This window comes from Excalfactoria chinensis, chromosome Z, assembly GCF_039878825.1.
Source record: "Excalfactoria chinensis isolate bCotChi1 chromosome Z, bCotChi1.hap2, whole genome shotgun sequence".
In the NCBI taxonomy this organism is placed as follows: Eukaryota; Metazoa; Chordata; class Aves; order Galliformes; family Phasianidae; genus Excalfactoria; species Excalfactoria chinensis.
The window spans coordinates 28,361,771-28,373,946 of NC_092857.1; the positions used below are offsets into that span (position 1 = coordinate 28,361,771).

At 37.7% G+C, this 12,176-nt stretch overlaps 1 protein-coding gene across 22 annotated transcripts in view; it reads right to left on the reverse strand.

The window, feature by feature from the left end:
* The window catches only part of PTPRD (protein tyrosine phosphatase receptor type D), a 1,083,558-nt gene that overhangs the window by 425,427 nt on the left and 645,955 nt on the right, over positions 1-12,176 (reverse strand). For all 22 annotated transcript variants that reach the window (XM_072360023.1, XM_072360013.1, XM_072360012.1 and 19 more), the window contains one exon: positions 7,242-7,285. The gene's annotated coding sequence lies outside the window, so the exon portion shown is untranslated. The remainder of the gene's footprint in view (positions 1-7,241; positions 7,286-12,176) is intronic.

The window sequence follows — 12,176 nt, forward strand, 5'->3', positions numbered from 1 at the left end:
ATTAAAGGCTAGTTTGGATGAGATCCTGGGCAGCTTGATCTAGTGTTTGACAACCTTGCCCATAGCAGGGGAGTTGGAACTAGACAGTCTTTAAGGTCCCCTGCAACCTAAGCCATTTTATGATAAGATGGCATGACCAATTCCTCTACTGATATCCAGAGGTACAATATGCATCTGTTCCTGAGTATGTCTTTTGCAGTAATCGCAGAATCACATGGGTTGTAAGATTATCAAGTCCAACCCCTTTGCTTAAGCATTTTTCTTAACACAGATCTAGCAGGAAACATCTAGAGGAATCTTGAATATATTCAGTGGAGGAGACTCCACAGTCTCTCTGAGCAGTCTCTTCCAGTGCTCTTTCACACTCACAATAAAGGATTTCTTTCCTGTGTTCTATGGAAATTCTTTTGTTGCAGTTTTATTCATTGTCCCTATTCTGTCACTGAAAGGAATCTCTCCCATTCCACTTGACTCCCACACTTTAGATATGTATAGGCTATGGTGAAATCACCTCCCAGCCTTCTGTTCTACCAGTGTGAATAATCCTTTCCTCATATAAGAAATACTCTAGGACATTATTTTTGAGGCACTCTGCTGGACTGTCTCTAGGTCAATCCTGTCTTTTCTTGCAGTGAGGAGCATAGTAGTTTTCAATTGGACAAAACATTTCAGATGTGGCCTCACAGGACAGAGTACACAAAGACAATCATCTCCCTTGACCTGCTGGTCCTTGATGAACCCGAGGATATCATTGGTCCTCTTGGCCACAAGGGCTTGCTGCAGGCTCATGGCCAACCTGTTATACACCAAGATCCCAAAGTTCCTGTCCTGGCTTTTACCCATGAGGTCATCCCCTAAGCTGTACTAATGTATATTGTTATTCATCCCCATGTGCATGACTCTTCACTTGCTCCTGTTGAAGCTCATCAGGTTCCTCTCCATCCAGCTCTCCAGCCTTTCTGATGTATTTGCCATTTCTCCTAATTTTGTATCATCTGCAGACTTGCTGAGGGATAGCTCTGTTTCTCCATCCATATTATTAATGGTGATAATGAAAAGACCAGACCTTGTACTGAATGGGGAACACCACTAGTTACACATCTGTGAAAGACAAAACTATTTTTCTCATTTGTTAAAAAACTTGCTTTGTGAGGCCTTTCTGGTGATAAAGACTCACAACTACAAATTATACAGGGGAGTGAGTGGTGTCACCATGCCACAGTACTTTTATTTATAACTGCAAAGATAAGAAGAAGAGGGACAAGCAGACTTTTTTGGGGGTGTGGCTTGAAGGAGCTGACCACTGCAAAAGGTGATAATGCTTGTGCATGGCAGAGAAGGCACCAGTTCCTGCTGGCTTATCTGTTGGGCCAGTTATGTCATACTAACAGAGAGAGGAAAAAAAAAAAAAACAAAAAAAAAAAACAGCATAGAGGAATAGGGGATAAAAGGACCACACTAAACTAAGGACTTCGTAGAAGATCTCCCAAAGTAACCTTTGACAGAGTATTCCCTGAGGGTAAAACCTCTTTGGAAAGACCACCCCCAACCTGCTTGCTGTGAAGCTTCCTGGCTTTCTCCCATCCCTGCAGTGACCAGATGTGTTCCTGAGGTCAATGGATGAACTATGAACAAAAATGGACCCACAGTGGTGATTATCTCTATTTTGCTTTCTACTAAGACTCCTTGCTTTTTGTTTCTTATCCCTTTTCTATTTCCCATCTTCCCTTCCTCATCTCCCTAAGCAACTAGGATTTATGATAAAGTGGTTGAGCTAACAATTGGCCCGTTGTGTCTTAATCTTGCTGTTGGGTATATATATATTTAAAAGAATCTCTTCTTCATATAAATTGGAGCAAGACAAGGTCTCTAACTAGACTCTGATCCTTTTATCACTATCCTCTGAGCTCTACTAGTCAGCCAGTTCACAACAGACCTCACTGACCTCTCATTTATTTTGCACTTAACTAAGCTTCTTTGCAAGGAGGTAGCAGGAAAAAGTGTCAAATATCTTGCAGAAGTCAAGAAATACAACATCCATTGCTCCCACCTATCCCAGTTATGACATCATAGAAGGCTATCAGATTTGTCAAGCATGATTTCCCCTTCATGAACCCATGCTGACTACTACTGTTAACATTATTTCCTTCAATTGCTTGAAGATGGTATCCAGAACCCATTGTTTATCGTTTTTCCACGGATGGAAGTGAAGATAAAGTTTAGCAACTTTTAGTAAATCATCTGTATTGGAATTGTCAGTTCTTTCATAGAACATATTACTTGCTCTATCCACTACAAAATTTAGACTTTGAATCTTCCCTAACTGTATATCTCCATATTTTATATAGAGATATATATACTGAATATAGATATATATATATATCATAAGGCTTCCATACAAGCAAAGGTTTCTGCACTTTAGAAATCTTGGTGTCCTTTGATCTCCATAATCTCTTTCTACATAATATGCACTTTACTATAATACGTAAATTGCAGGCTCTCAAAATCAGACAGAGATGAAAGAACTATTGCTAGAAGGAACAGAGGGTCCTATGGAATAAGTAGAAAATTGGCCCACAGTCATCATGACACCTAATTTCAGTTGACTATACTGTCATAAGTTTTGTTCAAAGTTAGTTCAGTAATGCTGTTTAATATAGTTGGAAAACAAAATATTATTTATAAATACATTTCCCTTTAATGTGAAGCCACTGACCATCTTCTACTGGGACACTTCCTTTAGCAAAACTTTGTTGTCCTACTTTGCCCTGCAGACTATTTAGTAAGCAGGTTTCTGTTGTTTCCAAGCAACAACAATCCACTTTAAACATGCTAGTCAATTAGCTTTAGACACCATCTTTCACATTTGTGTCTTTTGTTTCTTACTGAATTGAAGCATAAGAAGACAGGTAAGGGAAGAGAGAAAGAGAAATGGAGGGAAAAAATTAAAATAAAACCCTGAATTAACCAAGTTTGATATTATTAAGTATCACTTCCTGCAGATAAATACAGCTTTCTTACAGATCTTGTCCAAGAGTACAGTGATGTGTATCCAAGATAGGAAAAACAGAAATGTATCCAGTCAATGCAAATACAGAAAATAGGAATAGAATTCAAGACAGAAGATTAGCTTGGTTGTGAAAACTGGTTGTGATAAGAGCAGCTACTCTCATTTCACCTAGTGTTTTCATAATGACACATTTAAAGTAATTTCTTTCCACGGAATCAAATCAAATCAAATCAAAACAAAGCAAAACAAATAAAGAATCTCCCATCAAATCAAATCAATCGGTACAATATAATTATTAGAGAGGATAATAAAAAATGACTTTCCCATTCAAACAATAAATGATCAGCTGAACTTGGATCACAGTGGGGTATCTCATGTAAGTGGCTTATTCCTGCAAATCTGCCTCTGTCATTTTTTCTCTACCAGGTTCATAAGCTCTATTTTATTCCCAAAGTTTGTTGCTGTTGTTTTGTTTGTTTGGTTGGTTAGTTGATGAGGTCAGTTTTCTCTCTTATCCATAACAATTTAAGCACTTATTTTTGTGCTCACACACCACAATCAGTAGTAGTACCTGAAGAGAAAATTCAATGTCTGAGGAAGAAAAAATAAATAAAAAAACCCACCCAAATAATAATAATAATAATAATAATAATAATAATAATAATAATAATAATAATAATAATAATAATATGTGTGTGCATATATATATATATGTGTGTGTGTATTCAAGAAAAGAAAATCAAGGAATTCACTCACTACCTCCCATCAGCACATAGATGTCTAGCCATTTCCACAGAAACAGGGCTTCATTATGCAAAGCTGTTAATTGAGAAGACAAAAGCCAAAATTCTGTAACTCTATCCCTATTCCTGCTTTTCTCAGATGTAATTGCTGAACATGTGTTACAGAACAGCCCTTTGTTCAGTTAGGGTCAACTGTTCTGGCTGTGATCGTACTCAGTCTCTTGTGCACCATCACTGGAGAGGCTCAGTAGGAAACAAATACTTTGACTCTGTGCAAGCACTTCTCAGCTGTTTTATGGCAAGTCTAGAATATGGTGTCATATGAGCTGGTACAAAACTAGAAACTATCCTAGCCAAAATGAGTACAGTGACATAAAATATAAAGTTACATAAAAACAGAGAATCTAGAAATACTTTAAAGGATATGACTGGTAAGTTCTTTAACTCACTAGCTATATTTCTGTATATTACTTTCCAATAGATAGCATATCATTCATGGTGTTTCATAGGGGCAAAAGTGGCCACAGATCTTTGTATCACAATATTCTCTTGGATATTGAGTATCTGATAATGAAAACTATGGAAAGAGTAAGAATAATCAGTAGTGATACTACTACTTCTGGGCCTAAATTAACACAATTGCACCTTAGGGACATTCTCAAGATATAGTATATTTACTTCTTTATGGAATTTTTTCTCTTCACATTTCTTCTGGCTTCCTCTTGAGATTAAGAATAACACTGTATCCATACCAACTTGTTGCAAGGAGTTTCACAGCTTTCCTATAAGCTGTATTTATTTTGAACCTTGCAGTTGTCACTTTCAGTTTTTGGACTTGAGTTTTCTTACTGGAAGAAAAAGATAAGTTATTGTTCCCTTCTGATTTTCTTCAAGCCAGACATGATTTTATGGAGCTTTGTCTGGGCTTCCTTAGATGATCTCTTTTTTTGATTGAAGGATACTAAATATGTAGATATTTCTCATAAAATAATTTCCTTATTATTGTTATTTCCTCTCCTCTCCTTCCCTCTTCTCTCCTTTCTTTTCCTTTCCTTTCCTTTTCTTCTCGCTCAGCTCCCTATCTTGAACACTGTTACGGTATTTACTTCTGAGAAGAATCTCAAATCTAATTCTGAATGGTAGGTAACAGTCTCTTCTTGTGTTGTTCGGTCTGTTTTTCTCAGGGACCATCAATTCACATTTACTGCACGCTAAATTTCAACTGGCAGTTTACCGTCCATTCCTTCAACAAACTTAGAATTCTTCTATGTTTCAACACAATGAAGAAGTCTAACTTCTCTAAAATAGCTAACATACTCAGAAAACTATCTGATACTAGTTTTGGTCCTCTTTTTCATCTATGGTATCAGTATGCTAAACATAATGCCTAAAATGTGAAGACTACCCTTGAATACGTAAAAAAAATTTAGATGTTTTATAATACGTTCAGCAACCTCAAATGTTCTGAAAATCATCAAATATACATTATAGACTACAGATTTTATATTATATAGAACAAACAATAAATTGCCAAGCTGTCTGTAGAGTTGTAAAATAATCACCATTTTTCTGCAGTGCTTTACTAGCTTTATAGTGTTTTCTCATTAAGGACTGATTCACTTCCCAGTTAACTCAATGAATACACTGCTTTATTCATAAAAACAAAACAAAACAAAACAAAACAAAAACCATGAAACATGTTATGTGTGTTTGACAGTCATATTATGCTATGAAACATATGAAACATGGGTTGAAAAAAAAAGATTTTTTTCAAATATGTATAACTAATAGAATGCTTTCTTACATGAATCAGTGAATTGCTTTCCATTCTTACTTTGCCTATTTATTTGTACAGTGTTTATTTATTCCCTGTGCAAAGGCTAGTATGAGGCACTGCACAAAAGAGAGTCACTAGAAATGTATTTTACTGTTAATATTGTTACTTAACCAGCTCATTGCCTACATTTCCTACATAATTTATGAGTTACACTCTAGGAATAAAACTTTCCTTTTTCCAAGACAAAAAAATCTCAACTATGAAATCAGTCTTCCTCCTCAGGACTTGCATACAAGATTTTATTAGAAACTCTACTAATCCTAACACTATGCTCTACTTTTCAACTAGAAGAACCTCTCTGAATTTCAACAGGGATACACTTTCCGGGGCATATCACAGAACCACAGAATCATAGGGGAGATGCTCCAGGACCTTCACCATCCTTGTGGCCATTTGCTGGAATCTTTTCAAGAGATCCCTGTCTTTTCGTACTGGGAAGCCCAAAACTGGAAACAGTACTCCAGATGAGGCCTCACCAGGACAGAGTAGAGGGGAGGATCACCTTCCTCAACATGCTGGCCACTCTCTTTTTAATGCACCCCAGAATGCCACTGGCCTTTTTGGACACTAGAGCACACTGCTAGATCATGGCCAACCTGTTGCCCACCAGGGCACCCAGGTCCCTCTCTGCAGAGCCCCAGCCTGTACTGCTGTATGCAATTATTCCTCCCTAGGTGCAAGATTCTACACTTGCTTTTGTTAAAGCTCATCTGGTTTCTTACTGCCCAGCTCACCAGCCTGTCCAGGTCTTGCTGAATGGCAGCACAGCCTTCAGGCATGTCAGCCAATCCTCCCAACTTCATATCATCAGCAAACTTGCTGAGGGTGGCCACTATCCCCTCATCAAGGTCACTGATGAAAATGTTGAGCAAGACTTGACCAAGCACCAACCCCTGGGGAACACCGCTAGTTACAGGTCTCCAACCGGACTCTGTACCACCAATGCCAACCCCTGTCCTCTGCCAGTCAGCCAGTTCTTAACCCACCTAACTGTCCACTTGTCTATCCCACACTTCCTCATTTTTTTATGAGGATGTCCTGGGAGACAGTACAAAATTCCTTGCTGAAATCAAGGTAGGCTACATTCACCACTCTCCTCCCATCCACCCAGCCAGTGACAGCATCATAGAAGGCTACCAGGTTGGTCAAGCATAACCTCCCCTTGGCGAACCCATGCTGACTAGTACTGATAACCTCCTTTTTTTCCAATCATCTGGAGATGGTATCCAGCACAAGCTGTTCCATCACATTTCTAGGGACAGAGGTGAGGCTGACTGGCCTGTAATTACCAGGGTCTTCCTTCTTGCTCTTTCTGAAGACCAGAGTGACAGTGGCTATCCTCCATTCTTCAGGCACCTCCCCCACTCTCCAAGACCTCTCAAAGATGATAGAGAGTGCTTCAGCAATCACCTCCACCAGCTCCCTCAGCACTTGTGAATGCACCCCATCAGGTCCCATGGATTTATGAACATTGGTTTTGCCTAAGCACTTGCAGACCACCTCTTCCCTGACTAAAGGGAACAAATGTATGAAAATATGAAATACTACCAAGCAGAAGGAAGTCTGTGGTTTATGTATGAAAAAAATCCTATCCAAAAGAATAGTTTCCATACAAATAAGTACTGTAACAATAAACACTGTGATATCTTACTTTGAGTCTTTGTTGATTTTGCCACTGTCCAACAATTTTCTCACCTGAGGAAAAATAGAATGACAAAATAAAATTTTGTAAAATGCTTAACAGATTCCTGTATTAAAGAATTAAAATTAAAAAAAAAAAAATCACAAGCAAGATCCATTTTTCTGATATTTTTACTCCAATTCTAGGGAAAATTCTGTATGTTAAAAAACTAATCTATAACAGCAAAGATTACGATTCAACTTCAATCAAAACATGCTTCCTTTGTTTTCAATCTATGTAATAGTAACTCAGAGCAATACAAAAGACTGTAATTCCAGTTATGTCTTTAAATATATGTATATTCAGTCATTTCCATTAAGGATATATGGACATTGATTTTCACAGCCTGTAGGAAAATAAATATTTTCTGCTCAGTGGATACTTAGAAACTACATACTTGTCCTTTGTATGTAACCAATACATAATTTGTTTTCAAATCCAAATTGAGAAAACTCAAATATGGAAATAGAGACAGAGTAGAGAATCAAATCCAGTATTCACTGAAGGTAAAGAAAAAATCTTACAGACACTTCTGAGAATTTTGGAGGCAGCCCTGAAGGAGGAATTGCACTTAAAAGGTGCAAGTTCCTCCTATTAAGCAGGTATGGTGGCCTCCAAATGACAAAGCATCCATCACAATAAAGACACAGAGACAGAATCTCTTCAGTTTACACTCCTGTTCTGAAGAGAATTTCAAGGTCTAAAAATCAATACTCTTGTTCATTGAATTGAAAATAGTTGCAAAAAAATTCCCATAATTCTGGTAAATAAATAAAGGGAAAGGACTTTGGAGATTTTTTGTTTGTTTGTTTGTTGTTTGTTTGTTTGTTTTGTTTTGTTTTGTTTTAAACTGCACAGATAAGAGCCTGTGCTGGTTAGAAATCTTACCTTGAGTTTATTTTCCACAGCATAGGATTTATTAATCCTCATTTTTTTAATGTGTTCTCAGTCACTTTCAAAAGAATATGAATATAGGGACATGATTTTACTGGACACAGTTATGAGCAACTAAATTATTTGATTAAATGACTCCTCTACTTCACACAATTTACAAAAAACAAAACCAAACAACCTATAAAAAACAAACACAATACAAACAACAACAACAAAAACAAACACAAAACCAAACACAAAACCAAAAAGAACAACAAAACCTCACTAGTAAATGTGTGCAGTTTTCCTCAGTGAAGACCAATATTCTTTAAATTCTAGAAATCAAAGGCATACTGTGAAAACCCAGCTTGGTGAATGATGAAAGCCTGTGCTGAGAAGTGGAAGCGACTTTCTTTTATGCCTTTTCACTCTCCAATTGTACAGCAGTTGGGAAAAGGCTGACTTATGTATATTATGTTCTTCTGGACCTTAGGCTGGAACCCTGCCCTTAGCTAGGAAATAGCTGTGTGCAAATTCTACATACAAAGTGCTGCCTTCTCCTATATTCTGCCCACAGTGCTGGCCAAAGAATAAGAATGAAAAGAAGAGATATCGTTAAAGCCATTTTCTGCTTATTTTGTGGGACAGGAAAATGGAAAGAAGATAATCAAGAGGAGTGAATCCAAGCATCTGCTCTCTGTGCAGCAGATGCCCCAGGGTCCAAGAAGAGACACATCACCACAATTTTTTGTATTGTTTGGTTCCTTGTAGTTTCATTTTTACTGGAAGCTTCTGTGCCAGGCCCAGCTCAACAAAATCCATTCACTCTTTGTTCATTTTTATCTGATCCTGGATCCACCTCTGATTCACAGATATTGAGGAGAATCTGATTTTATGTCTCCAAAATACTACTCATTTTCTTATTGTATTATAAAAGATATCTAGGGGAACAACATTATAAAGTGGTATTCAGACTTCAGTATTATATAGCTTACCAATTTACATACAATTCTATTTTTTGATTGTGAAATAACATTAAAATGTGAATGAATGATACATTTATGACATAACAATAAAATTTTTCATCATACAAATTTTGAATCAGATTGCTCAACAGAGAAAAACTCTCTCAGAGAATGGTGAAACATTGAGTTCATACAAAAATGAAGAGTCAGAAAGTTAAGAATACATTTCTATATATATATTCTTCAGTATTATATGGTGCATATTCAGAATATGTTAATATGGCTGCTGATTTGATTGCAGTATCTGCAGTTTCACCGAATGCGTCCAGATTATCTAGTGAAACATGTAATTGAAAGCATATTTTACTACTCTAGCTGTTTCTTTCATCAGTAAATTCAAAAGAGATTTAAAAAAATTATGTGATCCCCAAATACACCTTCCAGTGTCTAATCTTAAGGCCAGATTTTGGAAATACTTAAATGAATGAGTAATTTAGCACACAAAGATAGTAAAAGTGAAGCTGACAAGGTAAAAATCATAAATTGTACATGCTTTAGCTCCTTCAGCAATCATTTAGTAACCAACAAGTGACTAACCATAGTGTCACACATGGTGGGTAAAAGAATGTAATTGAGCTACAGTTTAAGGCATGCATTTCCATAAACATAAAAGTAAATAATACAAGTGTATTAAAAATAGTTCTGTAGAAAGCCATATATATATATATATTTAAAAAAAAAAAAAAGTAAATTAAATATTATTTCACTGCATAAATAAAATACCTAATGTGCAAATAGTAGGTACAGCTTTTATTGTACTAGGAAGCTAGAAAGTAATTAATATAAATGATGAATTCTCTTAGCTCTTCAAGAAATTCTGTTCCATTTGTCAGAATAGTCTCAAAGCACTCATTCAACTCTGCTCTGAGACCTGTGCTGCAGAAGAAGTTCAGTCAGAATTTGCCCTTTGGATGTTTATTTCTTATGAAGATCTTCCAGTAAAAATGATGTAATCTATTCTTTATAGCAGCTATCAGTCTTTATGCTCTCTTTTTTATCTCAATAGATAATTTCAGTAGTTCTCTTCCTCTCTCGAGTCACAGCAATTACTATTTAAAAAAATATTATTTAGATTTGTAGCAACTCAATTTCTATATTCCTTCTATTCTCCTCTCATTAAAATACTCTTTTCTTTCCCTTTCTTTTCCCCTCCTCCTTCCAGTGTACCTCTGTGGCCCAGAAGACCAATGGTATTCTGCAGTACATCAGAAAGAGCGTGGCCAGCAGGACAAGGGAGTTGACTCTCCCTCTCTAGTCAGCCTTTGTGAGGCTCTGTCTGGAGTACTGTGACCAATTCTGGTCTCCTCACTACAAAAAAAAAGACAGTTGATCTCTTGGAGAGAATCCAGTGGATGGCCACAAAGATGATAAAAGCCTGGAGTATCTCCTACATGAGGAAAAACTGAGAGACCTGGGACTCTTCAGCCTGGAGAATAGGAGGTTGGGAGATCACAGAATCACAGAATGACCTGGTGTAATGGTTTTGCAATTTTGTAATTTTGCTATCAGTATTCCACATCATAACATCATGATAAAGCATGGATAATTTTGATGAATGTGCTGCTCACAGAAGAAAACTGAATGTCCCAGAGAACATCACGGTCAGTCATATGACACGGACTCTATATAATCTCACTTCGGTGCTGGACTCTCTCTCTCTTGGATCCTGCCAGCCATGGGGGAGCGTGTGGAAACGTTCCAGCTGTTTTGCCTAGAGTTACAGTAGGCCTCTCAGTTTTGGGACTCACTCTCTCCTATTTTACTTGATTCGTTAGCCTTAATTCCAATTATATTGTATTATATTGTGTTATTCTGTATTCCGATATAGTATTTAGTAAATAAGTGTGCCTCCTTAGATCATTGCCACTGTATTTATTTTCTTTTTCCCTGTTCCCTTTTCCTTTGCGGATAGCGGCCCTGCAGGCCCTCTATACCCCTGTCATGGGTGCAGGTAGATTTTAGGTTAACCTATGACAATGATTCCACCTGTTGTCTAAAGATTGATGATAATAGTAAAGTTGTTAAACCAGTTGCTGAAGGTATACAGAAAAAAGCACATGTTCCTGTCCAAACTTGGAAAAGCCCAGACCTTGACCTTTTTTCTGGCTTCCAGGTGGACTGTGGGTAAAACACATTTTATCTATTGTTTGTGGTCATGTCTCTCATGTTTGTTCTGTGTATGATACCATGTTTCATTCAACTTATCCAACATTTTGTATCGTCCATGTATTTTGTAACCTCCTCAAGTTATGGAGAAGTTGAGCACATCAGGAAGTCTTTCATAATGACTGTATGAAACATTTAATTCCCTGCCCTCTCCCTCCTTTACCCTTATGCTTGCTATCTTTTTCTCACCATCCTGGATCAGTAGTGGCCCATTTTTTAAGTAAACTTTGAGTTACGGGGTGGTGTAAGAGGCCATGCTTTTTACACCATTTCCTCAAAAGTTTGCGGGAGATGGACAAGTTCAGGCATGCCCTGGGCAGGGAATGAGAAATCCTTTGTCTGAGGGAAACAGATGGACAAGTTAAGGGGCAATGAGAGAGAGATAAGCTGCAGATGAATGGCCATGAAGTGGTCTTTTGTGTGGGCTTATCTCAAGGAAGATGGCCATCCCAGGGCTACTCACATGACTCTTAACCAAGCCCCCAGGAATGTCACGTAGGCAGGGAAGAAGTAGGATAAAAAGAGCATGGACAAACCATGAAATTAGGTTTTCTGACATCAGATGCCTCACTACGTGGCTCCTGCATGCCTGCATACTGAAGAACTTTGCCTACTGCTACCAACAGACTCTCCTGGGCTTGCTGCTCGAAACGCCACTCAAGATTCTGCTGTGTGAGACCTCACTGTTCCTTCCACAGCCTTCTCTGCGCTGCACCAGTCTTCTGCTTGTGGCCTGCCACTCTGCTGCTGCTCTCCCCTACGCCCTTTTTCCTCAGACCAACGAAACAACATGTGATGGGACACTGCTGCATCCAGATGGTGACTATCCTCACTTTTACGC